The sequence below is a fragment of the Choloepus didactylus genome, chromosome 3 (assembly GCF_015220235.1).
Source record: "Choloepus didactylus isolate mChoDid1 chromosome 3, mChoDid1.pri, whole genome shotgun sequence".
Taxonomy (NCBI): Eukaryota; Metazoa; Chordata; class Mammalia; order Pilosa; family Megalonychidae; genus Choloepus; species Choloepus didactylus.
This window is the reverse complement of record NC_051309.1, coordinates 207629711-207655034: the sequence shown is the minus strand read 5'-3', so window position 1 is coordinate 207655034 and position 25324 is coordinate 207629711. Positions and strand designations below refer to the sequence as shown.

General features: G+C 37.1%; 1 long non-coding RNA gene across 1 annotated transcript; it reads left to right on the top strand.

Moving 5' to 3' along the window:
- Nucleotides 1–15719: 15719 nt before the first annotated feature.
- Nucleotides 15720–19340, top strand: LOC119529019. Its single transcript, XR_005215807.1, has 3 exons — nt 15720–15766; nt 17838–17878; nt 19098–19340. It is a non-coding gene; the product is annotated as an uncharacterized LOC119529019 (long non-coding RNA).
- Nucleotides 19341–25324: the final 5984 nt, after the last annotated feature.

Below are 25324 nucleotides of genomic sequence, written 5' to 3'. Positions count from 1 at the left end.
TGTGGGGGTCTGATTCTTGTGGGGTTCAATTGGTGCACTATGTTTGGGTGTGTTTTTGGTGCTGTCCACCCTGAATGTGGGGTGTGTGTCTGAGTGGTTAGGGAAGCAGGACAGCTTTAATAATCAAGCCTCCCAGGAGTTCCTGGAGATTTAAGGTTGTTGCAAGAATCTAAGCCTTCAGTTCAGTCTCGCCACAGATTGTCTCTGCCACTGACCCACAAGTCCTTGGTATTAGTGTAGGGTCCCTGGGATTCCCGAGTGTGTTCCCCATCTCAGCCATGCTCTTCCAGGACCTCTGCTGAGGGAAGGTTGTGCCATGTCACAAGTGTGCACCGGCCCTCCAGGGAAGCACTGGGCTGCCGGGCCGTGCAGGGGTGTTCCCAGCTCGTTTCAGAATGCAGACTCCTGGTTTCACCAAATACACGGTCCCTGTGGATTTAGCAGACCTTGTCCGGCAGGTGCATCACTGGAGCTGGTGTTTTGGGTCACTTTTGGGCTTTTATCTAGTATTTTTCACAGAGGTGTTTTTTTGCCCTGTCACCTAGCCGCCATATTAGGTTCTCCTGAAAAATATCTTTTAACATTGCTTGTATGGCAGGTCTAGTATGATGAACTTCCTCAGCTTTTATTTAACTGGGAATGTCTTAATCGCTCCCTCATTTTTGAAAGGCAGTCCTGCCAAATATAAAACTGTTACAATTATTTTCAGCAGCACTTGACATATTTTGTCCCACTGTCTTTTTAACACAATGTTCTCTGATGAGAAATTGGCACTTAATCTTACTGGTGATCCCTTATATGTAGCACATTGCTTTTTCTCTTGCAGTTTTCAGAGCTCTCTCCTTGTCCTTAGCATTCAGTAGTTGAGCACAGTGTATGTGGGTGTGGTTCTATTTGAGTTTATCCCATTTGGGCTTTCATTTAATTTCTTGAATGTTAATATGCATGTATTTCCTTAAATTGGGGATGTTTTCTGCCATTATTTCTTTGAATATTCCTTCTTCCCCCTTCTCTTTCTCCCCCTTCTGGGACTTAATGTATATATTGGTACACTAAATGATGTCCCACAGTTCTCTTAGGCTCTGTTTACTTTGTAAATTCTTTTGACTTTCTGATCCTCAGCCTGAATTATTTCAACTGTCTTGTCTTTGAGTTTACTAATTCTTCCTTCTACCAGCTCTAACCTTCTATTGAAAACCTCTAAGGAATTTTTTGTTTCAGTTTTTGTGGTCTCAAACTCCAGAGTTTTCTTTGGTTCCTTTTTAAAAATTTCTTTCTCTTTATTGATATTCTCATACTGTTCATTAATCATTTTTCTGATATCATTTAGTCCTTTCTCCATGTTTTCCTTTATATTTTTGAGCTTCTTGAAGATCATGTCTTTAAAGTCTCTTTCCAGTAGGTCCAAAGTCTTCATTGCTCATTTCTGAAATGTTGTCATTTTCCTTTTAATTGTCCGCCATTTCTTATTTCTTTGTTTGTCTTGTAATCTCTCATCACATAAAATACATTTTAGTATTCTAAAGTGTTAACTGTAGGAATTAACCCCCTAGCTGTCTGTTGCTTACATTTCTATGCAGATAATGATCTAACAAGCATTTTCTTTAATAACAAGAGCTAATGAAAACAAACCAATGCAGAAATCATCTTTTTTTAAATATATTTTATTGAGATATATTCCCATACCATGCAGTCATACAAAGCAAACCATACATTTGATTGTTCACAGTACCATTACATAGTTGTGCATTGATCACCAAAATCAATCCCTGACACCTTCTTTACCACATACACAAAAATAACAATAATAATAATTAAAGTGAAAAACAACAATTAAAGGAAAAAAAGAACACTGGGTGCCTTTGTTTGTTTGTTTTCCTTCCCCCATTTTTCTACTCATCCATCCATAAACTGGCAAAGGGAAGTACAGTCCATATGGCTTTCCCAATCCCATTGTCACCCCTCATAAGCTACATTTTTGTACAACTGTCTTCAAGATTCAAGGGTTCTGGGTTGTAGTTTGATAGTTTCAGGTCTTTACTGCTTTCTACTCCAATTCACTAGAACCTTAAAAGGGTTGTCTATATTGTGTGTAAGAGTGCCCACCAGAGTGACCGCTCAGCTCCTTTTGTAATCTCTCTGCCACTGTAGTTTATTTCATTTCCTTTCACATCCCTCTTTCGGTCAAGAAGATCTTCTCCATCCCACGATGCCAGGTCTACATTCCTCCCCAGGAGTCATATTCCATGTTGCCAGGAGATTCACTCCGCTGGGTGTCAGATCCCATGTAGGGGGGATGGCAGTGATTTCCCCTGCCAAGTTGGCTTAGCTAGAGAGAGAGGGTCACATCTGAGCAACAAAGAGGCATTCAGGAGGAGGCTCTTAGGCACAATTATAGGGAGGCCTAGTCTCTCCTTTGCAGCAACAGTCTTCCCAAGGGCAAGTCCTGTGGTAGAGAGCTCAACTCATCAAACCACCAGTCCCTTATGTCTGTGAGCACATTAGCTACCATCGAGATGGGGAAGCCCAATACCCCTGCATTCTCCACAAGCTCCTCAAGGGGGCTCTGCATATTTTTCCATTTTTTTTACTAATTAACTTTTTTTTTAATCAATTATATAAAAAATTAAAAATTAAAAATTAAAAAAACATACAATAAAAATAATTTCAAACAGGCCATAACAAAGGAGTAAGAAAAAGACAACTAACCTAAGATAACTACTTTACTTCCAACATGTTCTTACTCTACCCCAAGAAAATAAACTAATATAGCAACATTTCTGTGAACTTGTTCCTACTATACCATCAGAAATTAACAGACCTTCATCACTCCTGGGCATTCCCAGAATGTTAAATTTACCCATGATAGCTTATCTGTTCTTATTGGGTTATCGTACCCCTTCCTTAATTGCTCTCTACACTAGTTCCCCTACATTCTACATTATAAACCATTTGTTTTACATTTTTCAATGTTCACATTAGTGGTAGCATATAATATTTTGCTTTTTGTGCCTGGCTTATTTGACTCAGCATTATGTCTTCAAGGTTCATCCATGTTGTCATATGTTTCATGACATTGTTCCTTCTTACTGCCGCATAATATTCCATCGTGTGTATATACCACATTTTATTTATCCACTCATCTGTTGAAGGACCTTTGGGTTGTTTCCATCTCCTGGCAATTGTAAATAATGCTGCTATGAACATTGGCTTGCAGATATCTGTTCATGTCACTGCTTTCAGAACTTCCGGGTATATACTGAGAAGTGCAATCACTAGATCAAAGGGTAACTCTGTATCTAGTTTTCTAAAGAAGTGCCAGGCTGACTTCCAGAGTGGCTGAACCATTATACAGTCCCACCAACAATGAATAACACTTCCAATTTCTCTACATCCTCTCCAGCATTTGTAGTTCCCTATTTGTTAATGGCAGCCATTCTAATTGGTGTGAGATGGTATCACATTGTGGTCTTAATTTGCATCTCTCTAATAGCTAGTGAAGCTGAACATTTTTTCATGTGTTTCTTGGCCATTTATATTTTCTCTTCAGAGAACTGTCTTTTCATATCTTTTGTCCATTTTATAATTGGGCCATCTGTACTATTGTCATTGAGTTGTAGGATTTCTTTATATGTGCAAGATATCAGTCTTTTGTCAGATACACGGTTTCCAAAAATTTTTTCCCATTGAGCTGGCTGCCTCTTTACCTTTTTGACAAATTCCTTTGAAGTACAGAAACTTCTAAGCTTGAGGAATTCCCATTTATCTATTTTTTCTTTTGTTGCTTGTGCTTTGGGTGTAAAGTCTAGGAAGTGGCTACCTAATACAAGGCCTTGAAGATGTTTCCCTACATTATTTTCTAGGAGTTTTATGGTACTTTTATATTGAGATCTTTGATCCATTTTGAGTTAATTTTTGTGTAGGGTGTGAGGTAGGGGTCCTCTTTCATTCTTTTGGATATGGATATCCAACTCTCCCAGCCCCATTTGTTGAAAAGACCATTATGACCCAGTTCAGTGACTTTGGGGGCCATATCAGAGATCAGTTGGCCATAGATCTGGGAGTCTATCTTCAAATTTTCAATTTGATTCCATTGATCAATATCTATCTTTGTGCCAGTATCATGCTGTTTTGACAACCATGGCTTTATAATAAGCTTCAAAGTCAGGGATTGTAAGTCCACCCACTTTGTTTTTCTTTTTTAGAGAATCTTTAGCAATTCGAGGCATCTTTCCTTTCCAGATAAATGTGATTACTACTTTTCCAAGTCTGCAAAGTAGTTTTTTGGAATTTTGATTGGGATTGCATTGAATCTGTAGATGAGTTTGGGTAGAATTGACATCTTAATGACATTTAGCCTCCTATCCATGAACATGGGATATTTTTCCATCTTTTAAGGTCTGCTTCTATTTCTTTTAGTAGAGTTATGTAGTTTTCTTTGTATAGGTCTTTTACATCTTTGGTTAAGATTATTCCTAGGTACTTGATTTTTTTAGTTGCTATTGCAAATGGTATCTTTTTCTTGCGTGTCTCTTCAGTTTGTTCATTTCTTATTGCTGACAGGGCGGCACAGGAATGCAACACAGACACAAAGTTAAGAATTAAGGGAGCAGGGGGTCCACTTGCATCTCGTGCTAAGTAGACGACAATGCAGCCTTGCTCCAGCTATTTATTTCAGAAGATCAGGTGTATATGCTAAAGGTGCTCAGGTGGGGGAGAGCCCACCAGATATCTATGTTTACATCAGGTGTATACAATCTAGGTTTACATCAGGTGAATACAATCTAGGTTTAAGACAATGGTAGTCACAAGACACACATCTTTACAGGGCGGGCCTGCATGGCATTCTATGCAGGCCTGCGGCTCAGCATTCTAAGCCACCACCCCAGATATGCCTCAGGCAACATGGAAGACTCAGTTCTCCACAATTTCTAGCATATAGAAACATTATTGACTTCTGTGCATTAATCTTGTATCCTGCTACTTTGCTAAATTTGTTTATTAGCTCTAGTAGCTCTATTGTCGATTTCTCAGGGTTTTCCAGATATAAAATCATATCATCTGCAAACAATGACAGTTTTACTTCTTCCTTTCCAATTTGGATGCCTTTTATTTCTTTGTCTTGCCGGATTGCCCTGGCTAGCACTTCCAGCACAATGTTGAATAACAGTGGTGATAGCGGGCATCCTTGTCTTGTTCCTGACCTTAAAGGGAAGGCTTTCGTCCTCTCACCATTGAGTACTATGCTGGCTGTGGATTTTTCTTATGTGGTCTTTCTCATATTGAGGAAGTTTCCCTCAATTCCTAACTTTTGAAGTGTTTTTTATCAAAAAGGGATGTTGGATTTTGTCAAATGCTTTTTCAGCATCTATTGAGACGATCACTTGATTTTTCTCTTTTGATTTGTTAGTGTGTTGTAATACAATGATTGATTTTCTTATGTTGAACCATCCTTGCATGCCTGGAATGAACCCCACTTGGTCATGGTGTATGATTTTTTTAATGTGTCTTTCGATTCAATTTGCAAGTATTTTGTTGAGAATTTTTGCATCTATATTCATTAGGAAAATAGGCCTGTAGTTTTCCTTTTTTGTAGCATCTTTGCTTGGCTTTGCTATTAGAATGATGTTAGCTTCATAAAATATGTTAGGTAGTGTTCCATTTTCTTCAGTGTTTTCAAAGAGTTCAAGTAAGATTGGTGTCAGTTCTTTTTGGAAAGTTTGATAGAATTCCCCTGTGAAGCCATCTGGCCCTGGGCATTTATTTGTGGGGAGCTTTTTGATGACTGATTGGATCTCTTTGCTTTTGATTGGTTGGTTAAGGCCTTCTGTTTCTTCTCTGGTCAGTCTGGGTTGTTCATATATTTCCAGGAAATTGTCCATTTCCTCTACATTATCCAGTTTTTTGATATACAGTTGTTCATAGTATCCTTTTATAATTTTTTAAATTTCTTTGGGATCTGCAGTAATGTCACCTTTCTCATTCATTATTTTGTTTATATGGGTCTTCTCTCTTTTTGATTTTGTCAGTGTAGCTAGGGGCTTGTCAATCTTGTTGATCTTCTCAAAGAACCATCTTTTGGTGTTACTTATGCTCTCTATTTTTTTTTTTTTTTTTGCTCTCTGTGTCATTTATTTCTGCTTTAATCCTTGTTATTTCTTTTCTTCTACTTGGTTTAGGATTGGTTTGCTGTTTACTTTCTAACTTCTTCAGTTGATCCATTAGTTCTTTGATTTTGGCTCTTTCTTCCTTTTTAATATATGCATTTAGTACTATAAATTTCCCCCTCAGTACCACTTTTGCTGCATCCCATAGGTTTTGGTATGTTGTGATCTCATTTTCATTCATATCTATATATTTAGCAATTTCTCTTGCTATTTCTTCTTTAACCCACTGATTGTTTAGGAGCATGTTGTTTAACCTCGAGGTGTTTGTGGATTTTCTAAGTCTCTGGTGGTTATTGACTTCTAATTGTATTCCATTGTGGTCAGAGAATATGCTTTGAATGATTTCAATTTTTTTTTTTTAATTTATTGAGGCTTGTTTTATGTCCCAGCATATGATGTATTCTGGGGAAAGTTCTGTGAGCACTAGAGAAGAATGTGTATCCTGGTGATTTGGGATGTAGTGTTCTATATATGTCTGTTAAATCAAATTTGTTTATCAGATTGCTTAAGTTTTCAGTTTCCTTATTGGTCTTCTGTCTGGTTGATCTATCTATAGGAGAGAGTGATGCATTGAAGTCTCCCACAATTATTGTGGAGCCATCAATTGCTTGCTTTAGTTTTGCCAGTGTTTTCCTCATGTATTTTGTGGCACCTTGATTGGGTGCATAGACATTTATGATTGTTATTTCTTCTTGTTGATGTGCCCCTTTTATTAGTATGTAGTGGCCTTCTTTGTCTCTCATAACATCCTTGCATTTAAAGTCTATTTTATCTGAGATTAATATTGCTACTCCTGCTTTCTTTTGGCTGTAGCTTGCATGAAATATTTTTTCCATCCTTTCACTTTCAATTTCTTTGTATCCCTGTGTCTGAGTCCCTTGTATGCAACATATTGATGGTTCATTTTTTTTTTTTATCCATTCTGCGAATCTATATCTTTTAATTGGGAAGTTTAATCCATTTACTTGCAGTGTTATTACCATGAAGGCATTTCTTGAATCAGCCATCCTATCCTTTGGTTTATGTTTGTCATATATGTATTTTTCCCTCTCTCTATTAATGTCCTTTAATGTACCCTTACTAAATCTCTTTAGTACTGAACCTTTCTCCGTCTCTCTCTCTCCTTTCTTTGTTTCTCTGTCAGTAGGGCTCTCTTTAGTATGTTATGTAGGGCAGGTCTTTATTGGCAAACTCTCTCAGCATTTGTTTGTCTGTGAAAAATTTAAGCTCTCCCTCAAATTTGAAGGAGAACTTTGCTGGATAAAGAATTCTTGGTTGGCAATTTTTCTCTCTCAGAATTTTAAATATGTCATGCCACTACCTTCTTGCCTCCATGGTGGCCACTGTGTTGTCACTACTATTCTTATGCTGTTTCCTTTTATGTGGTGAATTGTTTTTCTCTTGCTGCTTTCAGAACTTGCTCTTTCTCTTCCATATTTGACAGTGTGATCAGAATATGTCTCGGAATGGATTTATTTGGATTTATTCTATTTGTAGTTTGCCTGGCATTTATGATTTGTGTATTTATGGTGTTTAGAAGATTTAGGAAGTTTTCCCCAATGATTTCTTTGAATACTCTTCCTAGACCTTCACCCTTCTCTTCCCCTTCTGGAACACCAGAGAGTCTTATTTTGGATGCTTCGTATTATCTATCAAATCCCTGAGATCCATTTCAATTTTTTCAATTTTTCCCCTATTCTTTTGTTCTTTCATTTTCCATTCTGTCATCTTCCAGGTCACTGATTCATTGTTCAACTTCCTCTAGTCTTGTACTATGAGTATCCAGAATCTTTTTAATTTGGTCAGCAGTTTCTTTCATTCCCATAAGATCGTCTATTTTTTTATGTACTCTTGCAATTTCTTATTTATGCTCTTCTAGGGTCTTCTTTGTGTCCTTTATATCCTGTGCCATGTTCTTCTTCATGTCCTTTATATTGTGTGCCATGGTCTCATTGTTCATCTTTAGTTCTTTGATTAATTGCTCCTAGTACTGTGTCTCCTCTGATCTTTTAATTTGGGTACTTGCGCTTGGGTTATCCATATCATCTATTTTTTTCATATGCTTTAAAATTTTCTGTTGTTTTTGGTCTCTTGGCATTTGCTTAACTTGATGAGATTCTTTTAGGATTTGTAGACTGATTAAAACCCTTATCTCTAATTTGTCAGATCTACAGATTCGTAGGGTACACTTCCTCTAACTAACCAGGAGGTTGCATCCACAAGCCACCTATTCCCTTCAAGCCAGTTCTCCCCCACTTTGTCTTTGTGGTGAATGAGGGTGTGAGTCTTGTGGGATCCAGTTGGTGTACCAAGCTTGCATGTATAGTTGGTGTTGCCCACCCTGTATATGGGGCATGTGTCTGGGTGGTCAGGGAGGGGGGAAGCTCTAACAATCAAATTTCCCTGGTGTTCCTGGATATTAAAAGCTGCTGCAATAGTCTAATCCTTCAGTTCAGTCCTGCCACAGTTTGTCTCTGCTGCTGACCCACAAGTCCTTGGTATTGGCGTATGGCCCCTTAGACTTGCGAGTGGGTCCCTTCTTCCAGTCCGTGCACCCCCAGGTCCTCTGTTGAGGGATGATCACAGATGAGCCACATCCCCTCAGAGCAGTCCTGGGATGCAGGGCTGTGTAGGGACACTCCCAGTCTCCTAAAAGGATGGCTGAATGGGGCATGTTAATTCACACTGCTCCACTTTCCCAACTCTGGGACAACCAGCTGAGGGTGCAGGGAAGGCTAATGTCCATGCTTGATTTTGTGGTGTGTGCATGTGTTGTTGGAAACACTTTCCATCACACTGGGTTGTCTGGGGTAGCTCTGGACTGAGGGGCTAGTGACTGGCAGGAGTATTCCCTGCCCACCGGGAAGATGGCTGTGAGGGGATATCCTCCTTTTCTTGTGAAGTTGTGATATTTAGTGAATTTTGTCAGCCACTGGACTTATTGCCTTCTGTCTCAGAGCTCTCCTAGTTCTGTTCTTGTATTGACTTGACCAAATTGCAAGTCTTTGAGGCTTTCTGTATTGGGCTTCTTAGAGTAATTGTTTTAGAAAAAGAGAAAAAGATTTTTAAAAAAAAGGAGAGGGGGAAGGCCCTCCTTGCAGATCTAATGGGTTATTGAAATGCTAAGACACAAGGATATTAGGGCCATTAAGGAATGCTCCAGGGAGCAGAGAAATCGGTTTTTCAGACAAGAAACTCATCTTCTGGATTTGCAAATGAGCCTGACTCTGCCTGAGCTCTGCCCTTCCCCATTCTGTGTTCACCAGAACTCCAAAAAGCCTCTGCTTTTATTTTTGTTTTTTTTTCTTGCTGTTTTTGCTATCCCTGTCTCTTCTGCACTGGGCTGGCTGCTTCCGGATTCTCTGGTGTCTGGTCTCATTCTATCTATGATTGGAGTTTGGATTAGTAGAATGAATTTCCAATAAGAACCGCAACTGCAGTTCTCCATCCTCGTTCCCAGCATTGATGGCCCCTCCTCCCACAGGACTGAGCCTGGCAGGGAGGGGCTTGGGTCTGCTGGCCACAAAAACTTACAGATTTCACTGATTTTAGCAATTCCACATGTTCATGAGTGTTGTATGAAGTATGCCCAAAGTCATATTGCTCTGCAGTGTCTGGTCCATGCAGTTCCTGGCTTTCTACCTACTGCCCTGGAGCAGTAACAAAGACCTACACCTCACCACTCCACCATCTTGCCCTGCCCCTCAGAAATCATGTTTTGCAGTCTTTGCAAATTGGTTCTGTGTTGGTTGGTGGTCTCCTTCAGAGTTTTGCCCTCCTATCAGGAAGATTAGCCTGAGGTGAAAGTGCAGGATCCTGTCTGTCTTTTTTGAACTTGAGTCTTGTCCTGGGCTTGCAGTAATGGTTTAGTAATTCCCTTGTTTTCAGGAATCCTAATGCCCCTTAAAATACACTTTCTCTCCCTCCTGGCTTCTCTGTTGTGTGTTTTAAAGCCATAATCCTTTGCCCCAGGTCACTTTGATTTAATTGTCTATTATACTGCTTTGGCTGTCTGCAAGCTTCTTCTACCTTCATGGAAAATTCTGGGGGAATGGCACCAGAGGAGAGTTCCTGGTGTATGAGATTACTCTTCTCCCTCTAGACTGGGACCAGGGACTCACAATGATAGCATGGTCCAGCTCCACTGCATGCCAGGGAGAGATGGGGAGGGCCAGCAAGTGCGCCATGGGCTTCTCCTACCAGTGTTGGGTTCTGTTTTCCTGATTTGGAACTCACACAGTTGCTGCAACACTTAACTGCTTTCCAGAGCTTTGAGGAAAATGGCTCTGCCAGTTTTTACTAGTTGTTCGAAGATTCTCTTGGAGAACAGAATCTTGGCGTGTTTTACAACATCTTGGTCAACTGGGATGACTTGCTTTTGCTATCTTACTTTTTTGTATTCCCTTTTCTTGTGTTTCCTGTACTTGCTTTTCCTTTTCTTCTCTATCAGTTTAAACTTTTGTGTTTTTCTATTTTATTTTTGTATTGTATCGGAAGTCAAAGCCTTTTTTCTTCAATCACTACCCTTGAAATATTATCATGAATAGTTAACCAAATTATACCATACCTATCACCTGACTTGCAATGAAATATTAACCAACATATTTTAGTTCTACCAGGTTTTTTTTTTTTAAACACACAAATTAAATATAGTTATGATTATTTTATTTGGGCAATATCAGTTTACAAGCATTTACCTTTACTTTACATCTCACACTATCTTTCTGGATGAAAATATACTTTTTAATTTTTAAAAATAGACTTCATTTTTAAACTTTTAGATATATAGAAAAATTGAGAAGACATTTCAGAGAGCATTCATAAGCATTGCAACCAATTTCCTTACGGTTAATACCTTATATTAGCATGGCACATTTGTTACATTTAACAAATCAATATAGATAGATTAGTATTAGGTAAATCCATAGTTCATTCCAATTTTCTTAGTTTCTACCTAATGTCCACTCAGGATACCACATTTCATTTAGTTGGCATGTCTCCTTTGGCCTCTCTTTTCTGCAACAGTTTCTCAGACTCTCTGGTTTTGATAACCTTGACAGTTTTGAGGAGCTCTGCTCAGATACATTGTAGAATGTTCTGAAATTGGGACTTATCTGATGTTTTTGTCATGATCAGACTGGTATGAGTTTTTGGGAAGAAAATCGCAGAGGTAAATTGCCATTTTTTTATTACCTAATATCAATTGTAGGTACTATCAACATGATTTATGGCTGTTGACATTGTCCTTGATCATCTGGATGGGTATTTTTCAGATTTCTTTATTGAAAAGTTACTCTTCCCCTTCCCTTTCTGTGCTATATTTCTTGGAAGGGAGTCAATACATGATGCCCACACTTAAGGAGTAGGAAGTTGTGCTTCATCTCTTGAGGATTGAAGACCTACATAAATTATTTGGAATTCTCCATGGGGTATTGTCCTCTCATTTATTAATTTATTAAATCATTTACTAGTATCGATATGACTCACAAATATTTACTTTATACTTTCAGCTGTAATCCAATAGCATTTTAATTTGTTGCTCAAATTAATGTGGGATTTTTTTGAGTACTTCCTTGCAAAATATACTCTTTGACTAAGAAAATATTTGTCATTCTTAAGTTAAAAAAATTCCAATTCTATAAAACTCAAAATTTGATTAGTGTAAAATAAATGTATAGCTCCAATATCAACTAATGCCAACTTGTCTCAGGTCGATCTACCTATCTACCTACCCACCTATGTATCTTCAGTCTATCTATCTGTCTAGCTATCTAGCTATCTGTCTGCCTATCTATGCACACACCCCCACACACACACACTCTGCTAGTTCATGGTCTAATGCCCCATCCTCAAAATTTTACAAATGTTTCCTCATGTCTTACCTCCATTGAAATGTTCTTCCTTTTGTTCCAAACCAACCCAAATGTAGAACACAGATTCTTTTCCCTGATCTCTGAATATACTACAATTTACTCGATTCCCTGCTTCATGGTTCTGTTTTACTTACTTTATTATGCAGAATCATATAGCAACACACAACTCATTATTAAATCACCTCCGGGATGATCTTTAAATCTTTTGCATGTGCCACTAAAACATGGATTCTCTTTCCCAGGTCTTCTGGACGAACAAACGTGTGTTTTAAAATTGCAGGTTGCTTTTTTCCAGTTTTCTTTGAATCACACCACTTCATTTATATAACAGAAGTGATAAAGTCAGAATAAACACTGAATATGTATATATGTGTGTGTGTGTAATATATATAAATTAGCATACATGAACATGGAAAAGAATCAAATGATATAGGTCTGGAATTGCCCTCCTGCAATCCCACTATCCACAGAGAAACTGATGGTTTCTGTTTTTTGTTTACCTGGTTGTTACCTTCATATCCCTGAATTAAGTGATTACACATCTATTTCTTGACTTAGCCTTAAAGATATCTATTAACTTGCCCATTTAAGAGATGGAGATTTACCTTCCTTACTATCCTTTTCTATTAAGCATCATTCCCCTTTTTGATAGATATTGTATTATATTTTTATTCTTTTGATGATTTCAATTGAAATCTTAATAATATACTTAAATCTCTATTGATTTTCTGATAATTGTTTATAGTATCTGTTGATTCCTCACTTTGTAGATAGATGTGTGTGTTGTATCACATTTACCTGGTTCCATCTTTCTCTGTAAGATAACGATATTAGCTTGTGTGTATTTCCTCAGTAGATGTGGAAGAAGCTAGAAACATCATTTGTGTGGGAATTTAGGCTGGCAGCTTGGTACAGGGTGAAACAGGGCTAAACTTTAGCTGGCTAGCTTGTTATCTTGATTGGGTGGGGAGCTGGCTGTCAGGGTAAGGAACCTGAGGAACACCAAAAAGTCAAAATGAGAAGGGCTTTATTCTGGGTAACCCAATGATGGGGTTTTTAGGATTCCCCAAATAGTTCTCAGTTTCCTAGTGAAAAATAAATGTAGATAAATGAGCAGCAGAGTAGAGTATAGAGATATTTCTGAAGAACTCACTTCAAAGAAGGAGTTTAAAACAATATTTTCCAAGTATGTTTCTTATGTCTTCTGGAGTATTTGTCTAAATGCTGTTTTTTTACCACACGCCAGATATAAACCGAACTTTTAAACAGGATCTAGTAATGTATGTATACTTTATGCATGATTATACTTGAGAATGACTAGTCAAAGGAAGGACATGTTTCTTTCAGTCATGGGTTTTAAAGTAGGATTTATAGAATTGAGTTTATCCATAGACTGAGCATCCAGTGGAGAGAGAACAATTGAATATTTAAGAGAAAGGATTTACCTGAAAGGCAGAAAGGGGTGGCACCTTAAATAAAAGTTGTAAACTTTTCTTGAGTTGGAATATGCCTACCTAATGTTTCTTTCCTTCAATTTACTATAAAAACGTCTAAGAGAAAAGATGTGATTGCAGTGAGTCATTAAAGGGAGCAGAAGTAGCTCATGAGCTGCTTAAAGTAAATCTGGAATGATGACGAAAGAATGCTGGATATGCAGGTTATTAACAACAATAAAAAAGGCTATTCTTGACCATAGTCAAGAAAACACATTTGAAATAAAGGACACAGTAGTAGTCATTTTAATTAATGAATTATTAATCATAGAATTGCTTTGAGAAGTGGGATGTTGCAGTAAACCCAGTGAACAAATTCTGAATTTGTCAGCATCATTGAATACCATTTTCAAATAAACAATGTGATGCTAGCATTGCTTTATCATTATATTTATTATCTTCTCATGTTCAGAACGTAACTGGCCTTAGACTCATATTCTCATGTTCTAAGTGCCATGAACTTTATCAGAAGTTCTATATTATTGCATAAACACTTAAGATGTATTTTGCATTAACATATGAAATTAAGTCCCATTCAAAAAATGTCTGCTTCATTACAGAGCATATATCAAATAGGGGAAAAAAGAAATACCTACCATATTGGTGAATGTATGTCAGTTAGTTTTGGAACCATTTAAATAACCCAGATGTGAATTTACTTAGGTTCCTAAATATGCAGAATATGTTGATTTAGAAATCTAAACACCGTTAAGAGCAGCTGCAACGTGAAGAAAGTCATCACATCATGTTAGCCTTGATCAAAATAGCTCTTAACACAGTAATGGAGTTGATATGCTGAAAGAAACAGCTGGCTTTGTTTTGCATTATAATTCCCAGCAATATGGATTAAACCCAGCTGCTGATAATTCTGATTAATTATGTATCAAACTGCAGTTTAATTTTTTTCTGTTTTAGCTAAACAAAAAGTTTCCAAGGTTTTTCTTGTTTTTTTTTTTTGTTTTTTTTTTCTCTTTTAATATAGTAGGGACAGATACTTTCCACAGAATTTCATTTTATATATGAAATTACACAGAAACTGATTTAAAATGTGATGAAACGGTTCCACCTAGAGCATTTGATTGTGCCTGGTGGTAAATTTTGACCTTGTCGGGGGAGACAGCTGAATTATGATTCAGCTCCTGTGAAAAATCATATGTCTCCAATATTAGATTAATTTCCTATAAACTTTACTATTCTGCATTACCAAACCTTGTAAATGTCATCTTTATCCATCATCTTGAGGTATTTTGATGTTGCTTGTATAGTAATTTTGATTTCATTTTCAGTTTTTCTAAACAGACAGGTTATTTCCCTGTTAAATCACAATCTACATTTTTATTACAAATTTCCTGAAAACATCCATAATATCCCTTTGAAGAAATAATAACAGTTGTTTTGTTTCCATGTAAATTAGATGACAGAGTGATGCTTTTTTGGGGGTAAAATGGAGAGTCATATAATGAATACCTATATTTAAGTTAATATATTTTCATGCAATCCAGAAACAAACAATTGCTAAATTATGGTTAGTTCCTTTCATTAATTTGTTGTTTATGCATAATTTGAAATTTCCAAACATCCAAGTATATAATGACTTCATTAGAGTATAAAGAGCACTTCACAAGCAATCAAAAGACATAGTGTTCTAGTTCTGGTTCGATTTAGTTACTATATTACCATGAAAAAGATATTCAGTTTCAATGGACCTTTCTTTATTGGTTTACCAAAAAATGGAATTGAAGTATCTATTTCAAGAGTCACTTCCAGGTTCTCGTGTTCCACAATGATGAAAGTTTATTACTTTTAATGGGAGAAGAATTTCTGTATATTTTTGCTTTAGTTTTATGCATAAATATACATACAGTTTAGAACAAATGTATCAATTCTGCATACATATTTTGAGTACACAGTCTATGAAATCTGTTGTGTACAATTCAGGGAATAATAACTCTAGATAAGGTAATTTGAAAAACTGGCCACAATGTTTTGCAGTTCTCCCTCAAGAGGTAAGGTCTATTTCTCTCTACTGTTTGAATTTGGGCTTGCTTTTTTTTTTTTCCAATAGGATTCCACGGCACTGACATTGTGACAGTTCTGAAACTAGGTTCAAGAAGCCTTGCAGCTCCCACTCATGCTCTCTTGGAACTCTAAACAAGCCCAGAAGAGTCTCCTGTGTGATTAGATACAGACAGTCAACCTTCAAAGCAATCTGCAGTTGCATGCATGAGCTCAGGTGAGAAGCAGAAAATCCATTCAGTCCAGATTGCCAACTCACAGAATTGTGAGCTAAATTAATGTTGCTTTTCTAAAGTCACTAAATTTTGGAGCAGTTCTTCATGCAGCAACAAATAACAAGTATAGTAGTTAACATTCTTTGAGCTTTACCATGTGTCCAGCATTTGTTCAAGCATGCAACAGGTTATCTTCTTGTTATCCTCACTCCAAACTCCGAAGCAGGAATTTTAATTATCCTCAGTTTACAGATAACGACCATGTGGCAAAAAGAGTTTATTCAGCTTTTCCAAGAATACAGAATTAGTAAGCTGTAGAACCATGATTTAAACCTGTTGTTCTGACATCTCAGGCTGAAAACATAGCCATTAACTCTACTCTTAAATGAAACAGGAATTTCTTGTGTCTTCCTACCTATAATGATATTGCGCCTGCATACATAGATGCCTGCATACATATGCATTTGTATTATTACCACTCAGTTTAGTCAGAATCTACCCATATGTTCTCTGGTCTAGAATACCTGCATATTTAATTCAGTACTCTTGTCTAGAAGCTGGCCATATTGCCCCCAGAGTTCCCTTTCTTGGATTCCATATTACATGAGTACTTGAAAAACTATGTTTGCTTTTCCTGCTAGAGCTTCAAAGTCAAGGTGTTTGCCACTGTCTCCTCAGTGTGGAAGGGAGGTGTATCCTTATGTTTCAAGTTGGAAATGAAAGTATAATTCAACAATATTAATACCTTGACTAATCATTTAATGCATTGAAAATGTATTTTGATTAATTAAAACAGGTTCACCAATCATATCTGGGAAACTTTTTAAATGTTAGGGACTTCCCTATTCATGTGTACATATGTTTATATACACATATGCATGCATAAGTTTGTATGGATATTCTTACATGCATGCATATGTTATATGTGTATATGTCTTTTTATTTTACTTTCCACTACTAATGAAATAAAAATTTAAGGATAATTATACTATAAATTAAGTGTTTATGTGATTCCATAACATAAACATAAAAGAGCATTTTTCATAATTCTGTTGGCAAAGGAATAGTTTCAAAGAAAAGTGATTCTTTATAAAATGAAAAAAATAACCCCCAAACCCAATGTTGTTAATTAAAAGGAATGTTGTGTTTGTTTCTAAACAATGAGTCAGATTTCATAATTTGCTTTTTTAACTTTCCTGTTAAGCTATTATGCACTATTGTATGATTTAAACCCATGTAAAAAGATAAAGATATGCAACAAATCTGCTTTAAAGGTGTTTAAAATATAATTTAGCTTTAATCATGATCACAGGCAATGAAGGTAGGATATAATAAATACTTTGGTCAGTTTAAGGATAATCTAGATGGTTTTTTATGAAAGGGAGATTTATTTATTGCTTTATTTGGAAATATATATATATATATATATATATATATATATATATATATATATATTGGCTAAGTCAATGTATGGTGATGCACTGAATTAGTTGTGCAGCTGTGCAAAATTCTACTTCATTTGCGTTATTTGAAATTCATAAAACCTGTATGTGTATTTGACCAAGAATTGTCATTTGCCAAAAGCAAACTCAATGTTGCAAAAACAAATCTAAGACAGAGACTATAAACCTATGGATTTGGAGTTGGTTAGAATGAACTGTGTAAGTTGAAATTTTGACCAAAAACTACCTGGTCTTTGTCTAAATTGATTGGGTAGTCATCTAGATGAAATGAAATCCACCAGATAATTTATAGTATTATGCCATCCTCATCTTTTATGTTAGTGCTTGGCCTTTGGAAAGCCATTTGTTAGCAGAACACCTCAGATCTAAATGAGTTAGATTGTCTCTAAATTTGTTTCAAGAATCCATAAGTGATCTTTAAATTCAAGAGCATCACTCTAATCGCATTCCCATCTCTTCCCCCCAGAATAAGAAAGGAATTTCAGATGGGAATGAAGTCAAGCCATCCTTCCATTGACACCAGGAAACACATTTGATTTCAGGGAATGAAAAGTTAAAAGGGTTACCCAAGGCTAGGGTATGTTTCTCAAGTCTGGTATTTACTTTCTAGGAAATGACTATGAACTAATCACAGATGGGGCACTGCAGCAGGTAACTCCTCATGAAGCTTCTCAACCTCCAGAGCCTCTCCATGTGCCTTTCCTCATTAGTCTTGCCTGAACTTCTTTACAGCATGTGTTGACACTTGATTGCAATTGCAGAATGGACTCCAAAAGAAAGCTACTTAGAGAAGCCCTTCCTGAATCTTTTACCAATAAGGTGTCCACTTTAAACTACTAAGTTTTAGGATAATTTTTTTTTTCATATCTAACAGTACTAACTGGAACAGAAAATGCCTTGCCATATTATAAGACATATTTAAGCTTGACTCCATTTCAGTGAAAATCAAAAGAATGTGAGCTTTTAAATGTAAAATATACCAATCACATATTAATAGGTAATTATGCTGGTTATAAAAGATTCTTCATTTTAAATGATAACTCTGGATACTTATCTCTTTATAATAATTTTATGTTTGAGCACAATGATATTTAGTCTAAGCCTTTTTTTTTTTTAATTTAGCAGTTGATCTTTGAATACGTATTGAGATTGTCAAGTACAATTTGTTGTATAACCATCCCCCCTCTTCAACATTCTTTCTGGTGAAATTCTCATAAAGTTCTTAAAGGCTAATTTACAATTACCAGTGGGGAGGGTGCACCTAGGAAATTTGTATATTAGAGTATGAAGTCAATTTCATATCAAAATTTATTAATATATGATATTTATTAAATGAACCTGAATGTTAAGATTGTAAGGTAGACTATAGAATTGAAAGGAAGTAGACTTGCAAATGTTAAAATCTTTTATAGTAGACTTAGAAACACAAGTTTATCCAAACGTGATATAGCAAGAAATGGTGGGAAAAGAAAAAATTATAGTTCCAACTTTGTCACAAACTCACTCTTTAAGCTTAATCATGTATTTTACCCCCCTAAATATGTCAGTTAATTTTTTGCTTGCAATTAACAGAAAACTCAAATAAAACACTTAGTCAAAAGGAAATTTATTAGCTAATATAAACTACAGGTTGCAGGCAAAGTTTGAACCAGTGATTTGAATGACAGTAACATCAAGTAATTATATTTTATCTTGGCTTTGTCTTCTGCAGTCCATGTTCATATTGTGGTAGGCAGAATTGTAATATGGTCCCCAAGATTCTTGTCCTTGGTGTTTACCTTCTACAAACCCCTTCCATGGAGTATGAATAGGATGGGCTATAACTTCCCAGATTAGGTTACCAATCAGTTGACTTTGTGTTAATCAAAAGGGAGCTGACCCTGGGTGTGCCTGACGTGACCAAGTGAGCCCTCTAAAAGAAGGCACAGCATCAGAGAGGCACCATCCTGCTGGTCTCCAAGAAGATAGAAGTCACCATTAGTTCAACACCTGCAACAAACTGAACTCTGCCAGCAACTTGAATGGACTTGGAGCTCTAAGCCTTAGAGGGGACCACAGCCTCTCCAAATTTTTCAATGCAGCTGGAGAGACTTGAGCAGAAAGTTTTCAGCTAACCAATGACTTTACTCCTGACCCACAAACTGTTCTCTAATAAAAAGGTGTTTTAAGCCACTAAGTTTGTGGCAATTTGTTATGCAGTAATAGAAAATTAATACACATATCTCCAAATTTCAGGCCTTGCATGCAAGAAATAACATCCCCATAACATTGCTACACTTGAGATTCACTCTGATTGGACCAAGTTTGTGTCACATACCCACTCTCAAACTAACTGTTCGGGTTTGCTAATGCTGCTGTTAAACAAAATACCAGAAATGGATTGGCTTTTATAAAAGGGGTTTATTTGGTTACACAGTTACAATCTTAAGGCCATTAAGTTTCCAAGGTAAGGCATCAACAATTGGGTACCTTCACTGAAGGAAGGCCAGTGGCATCCAGGAAAACCTCTCTAAGGTAGGAAGGCATGTGGCTCACATCTGCTGATCCCAGGTTGTGTTCTAGCTCCTCTTTCAGCTCCTGAGGGTTCTTCAAAATGTTGCTCTTGAGGCATTTGTCCTCCTTAGCTTCTCTGGAGCAGAAGTTTGCATTCAATGGCCATCTTCAAAATGTCTCTCAGTTGTTGTCCAAAATGTCACTCTTAGCTGCTCTCCAAAATATCACTCACAGCTGCACTGAGTTCCTTCTGTTTGTCAGCTTTTTATATGGCTCCAGTGATTTAATTCAGACACACCCCAAATGGGTGGGGTAACACCTCCATGGAAATTATCCAATCAAAGGTCTTGCCCAGTTGATTGAGTCACATCTCCATGGAAATACTCAATAAAGATTCCAACCTAATCAACCCTAATAGGTCTGCCCCCACAAAATTGCTTCAAAGATAATGGTGTTTGGGGGACATAATACATCTAAAATGGCACACTAACTATGTGGCTGGGGTCATGTATTTCTGGAGCCAACGATGGAGAACCTCTTAAACTAGATGGACTGAAAGTGAGGAAAATTGGTTCCCAAAAACACATCGGGTATGCTGTTAGCAGATGTGGTGACAGGCAAATAGTGAATGTCCACTACAATGAGTTTTAGATTTTATCAGCTATTAAATATTGGGTAGATTAGAGAGAAGATCCTTAAATCTTCTATCACTTTTGATATGGATTGAATTGTGTGCTCCAGTTTAGACATGCTCTTGGTCTTGGTTCACAGTCTGGCAGGTGTGGACCCACTGTAAATAAGTTCTCTTTGAGGTGTTACTTCAGTTAAGGTGTGGCCCAACTGAATCAGGTTGGACTTTAATTCAGATTACTAGAGTCCTTTATAAACTGAGTGAAAGACAGGTGGAGAAAAAAGCTAGGGAGAGTGGCCAGAAGTAGATGGAACCCAGATGAGAAGAAAGAAGACATCACCATGTGCATTTCCATGTGACAGAAAAGCCAGGGACCAAGGATTGCTGGCAGCCAGACCCAGAATACCACAGTCTTCTGGGAGAAAATGTGGCCTTGCTGACATCTCACTTCTGGCCTTTTCCTAGCCCAAAACTGTAAGCCAATAAATCCCCATTGTTTAAGCCAACTTACATAGTATTTGTTTTAGCAGTCAGGGAACTAAAATTTCCTTCTTAATTTCTGTGGTCTAATGCTTGCAAGGAATAAAGGAGAAATATCAAATTATTTTGTTTTTATTTAAGCTATTATTAAGGCACTACATACTATGGCTTCTTCTTGAAGTCTTTAGTGTTCTGGTAATGGCTTGCTGCAATTCTTGGGGTTCCTTGGCTTGCATCTCTGCCTCCAGTCACATGGCCATCTTTCTCTGTGTCTGGTCTTACGGTTTCCACTGACTTCTGGCTTCTTCCTGTGACTTTCTCTGACTGACTGTTTCTGAATTTCCTCTTTATAAGGCCTCCAGTTTTATAAATTAAGACTCACCTTGATTCAATTTCACCAAAACTTAACTGAAAATAGTGTCTTCAAAAGATCCTGTTTACAAACGGGTTCACACCCACAGGAACAAAGATTAAGATTTGAGCCTGTCTTTTGTGAGGTGTATGATTCAATCCCCAACCATATTGTAGACCTGCCATCCATTCTTATTTTTTAATACAGTTTTATTGAGATATATTCACATACCCTACAATCATCCACAGTGTACAATCAGTTATTCACAGTACCATCATATAGTTGTGTATTCATCACCACAATTTTTGAACATTTTACTCACTCCAAAAAAATAAAAATAAAAGTAAAAAAGAAAGCCAAAACATTCCACCCCCCAATTCCACCCTATTTTTCATTTAGTCTTTGTCCCATTTTTCTACTTACCTGTTCATACACTGGATAAAGGGACTGTGAGCCACGGGGTTTTCACTATCAAACAGTCACACCATGCAAGCTACGTAGTTATGCAATCGTCTTCAAGAATCAAGGCTATTGGGTTGCAATTTGACAGTTTCAGGCATTTCCTTCTAGCTATCCTAATGCACTAAAAATTGAAAAGGGATATCTATATAGCCCGTAAGAATACCCTCCAGAGTGACCTCTTGACTCCATTTGAAATCTCTCAGCCACTGAAACCTTTTTTTGTTTTTTCATTTCACTTACCCCTTTTGGTCAAGATTTTATCAATCCCATGATACCAGGTCTAGATTCATCCCCGGGAGTCATATCCCACATTGCCAGGGAGATTTACACCCCTGGGAGTCAGGTCCCACGTAGGGAGAGGGCAGTGAGTTCACCTGCCGAGTGGGCCTAGAGAGAGAGGCCTGCCATCCATTCTTGTTTGAGGTCCATATCAAACACATTGAAATGCATTTGTTAAAGGCCTTTGATTCCTTTTAAATATAAGCAAATTAATAATTCAGATGATAGGTTCTGTTTATTTGTGTTCAAATCCTGACTTTACAATTAATAGCTTTGTGGACGTAGGCAATTTGTTAACCTCTTTCTGCATCCGTTTTCTCTTATACAAAACAGAGGTTATAGTATTACATCCTTAACATGATTACTATAAGGATTACATGAATTAATGAATATATTAATATGCACATATATCAATGAAGCATAGTGATGGCATAATAAATCATAGCTATGAATAAAATTAGTGATTATGTAAACAATGAGATGCTAAAATTCTTGACAAAGCAGCAACTTCCTGAACATTACTTCTGAACTCTGGCATGTATGAAAAATAATACTGCCTTGTTTTCATTAAATCACATTAAATATGGCACTGAGCTCTCCATCCTGTCTGATTGTTGGGCAATAAAATATCTGTCTTTTTGCAATGGTACTTCCTCCTCCCTAGAGTTGGGCAAGAATCTGGGATTGCCATGTGTTGCCCAAAACATGGGAAAAAGCCTTTGTGTCCAGGCTATTTCCATTGATGTCTACATTTTCTAGGATCACATGACCCTATAAAGTAAAATTTAAGCAAGGAAATGTTTAACAGTTTTGGAATTCAGAAAGCCTAGTTTACGGTTTCCCTAGATGCATCTGGTACCCATCTCCATTGTGTTTCTTTCCCTTTAGAGGATTATTTTCAGAGGTCGGGCCCTTTGGCTGTCCTCTCAGTTCTGGCATCGCAGATCCATGGGGAATCTCCTCCATCTGGGGCTGAATGTGGAGGGCCCCTGCACTCAGCCACCTGAGATTAATGCTTGTCAGTTGCCATTTTGACATTCTTAATAATTTTATCTTGAATTTGTATTTCTCAAGTGATGTCCAGTGGGACAATGGGGCATGCACTGGGAGTCTAGAACCTCTGCTCAGGCACAGTCATGCCTTGGTAGCCTCTTTTGCCTCCCCTGCATCCCAGTCTGTACTCAGTGACTGCTGCTGCCCTCTGCCCTGCATCAGGGTCTGTGTGCAGGTGTGGGGAGGGTCTTGGTGGGGTGCACGACCAGCATGCCTAGTTATGGAATAGGACCCAGACACCTGTTGAGTCTGCACTCCTCCCTGAGTATTCCGGTGCCGAGGAAAGCAACGTTAACTAGCCAACAAAAACAACAGCTGAAAAACCCCACTATGACTGGTTGAGTCAGAGACCATGAAAGAAAAGAGAAAAAGCATTGTTTTTCCTGCTTTTTGAACAAGGGGCCCACATTTTTATCTTGCACTGGATGCCACAAATTATTTAGCAGATCTTGCCCCCATGATTGGCATGACTTCCTGCTCTTTCTAGCTCCATTCCCCTGGCATGGCTGTCAGAAACTGATCCACAGAAATGGAAGTTGCCTTTGAACTTTGCCATCCTTCTGTGATCCAAGGGAGCACAGAGCATGTAAGCAACATTCTTGGGTCATGGGATAGAAAAATATAGCAAGAAAATAACTTAAATTGAATAAATTATCTACCCACAATAATTGGATAGATGATGCTTTCTGATTTTGTTAAACATTTTACCCCATCTAATCCTTACAGGGGTGGGTATCATTTTACAGACACTTATACATTAAACTGTTACTATAAATTGAGCTGTTTTTCTCTTTGCACTCTGGCAGTGTTGACATGTCCATGTGAAACAATATTCAGACAGAATAACCACTTAGGGACAGCTACATGAAAATGTTCAGGGCCAATGCAAGAACATTGATAAGGGGACACAGTAGCAATTAGACAGAGGATTTCATGAACACAGATCTTCCAAATGCTCAGGAATAGAGAGATATCATTTGGTTGTTTAATTAGGCAATGTTCAAAAAGTTGTGGGAGAAAGAATTTTACATTTATCGAAAACAGTATATTTAGAGAGACCAACTTGTCCTGGCTTGTCTGTTTTTATCCCTGAGTTTCTTGATTTTAGCCCCTCAAGTCTTGTATCTTCGGAAACCCTTCAGTCCCAGGCAAACAAGCAATGGTGTGTGTATTATTCACTATGCTTGGCCACATTTATGTAATTATCTTAGATTAATATCTATTAATAAAATATGAACAAAGGCTGGGAGGCAAAGAAGGAAGCTTCACAAGGAATGCAAATTTTCTGTTTGTGGAAGAGGAAATAAGATAGAAAGTGGTGAATATGGAGGATGTTCAGGTCAGGGAAAGCTAATTAAAGCAGATCTCAGAAATTCTGATCAAGAGTGAAATTCAGGAATAAATGACAAAATATTAATTAGCTGTTCACTGTACATGAAATATTAAGGGACAGCAATAACCTGCAGAATTTGTGATGAAGCACATCAACAAGTTCTGAATAACTCTGGTTATTTTAATAACATCTCGATACCAACTTGTATGTAACATTTGAGCTGCTGTGATACTCTTACAAAACAACAACAGTGTACCAAACAAGTTTTGTTTTAATGTGGAGTTATTCATATTTCATATAATACGGGAAAAAATGTCGGTTTTACATCCTTTCCTTTAGTTACAGCTTCAGGTTTAGTTAACAAGATTTTCAGCAGCTGTGTCTTTGAATGAAAGAACAAATGATGTGTTTTATGGTTCATTAGTCATGTTAATATATACATATTTTGCGAATCAATTTGAATAACAGATTACAGCTCACTGTGCATTTTAAGCAGGGTTTACTGTTTAAGTTATTTTTAAATAATCTGATCAGGAAATAAAAGCAAGTTTTGATTTAGTATGCAACCCTACTATAATTACATTCCTTCAGTCTCTGCACATTTATACAGCAGATCTTTCTTAAAATTTTTCTCAGGTATTTTCCTGGTCATGTTTTATTTTTGTTTTTAATTTCTAAAACTCCATGCTGCTCAAGATGATCTGTATCAATATTTTAACAATTTCACACCAGTAAAATATATTAAAAACCTGCAAAGTTGTTTCTCTTTCTTATTATTACTTCAAACCCTTTCAATTTGTCCTCAGTTATCATTGATTGTATATGATCTTCCATTTGGTTCTTGCTACTATTTAAAAAGAAGAAGAAATAGACAAAGCAATGGAAAATTCAGAAAGCAAAGCACCAACCAAAGGAAAACTTCTTGCAAGCACCACTTAAATTAACTTTTTAAAAAAGCTTGACAAATAGGTGTGAACACCTTCTTTCCATTTTACTTATTGACAGATCATCTAC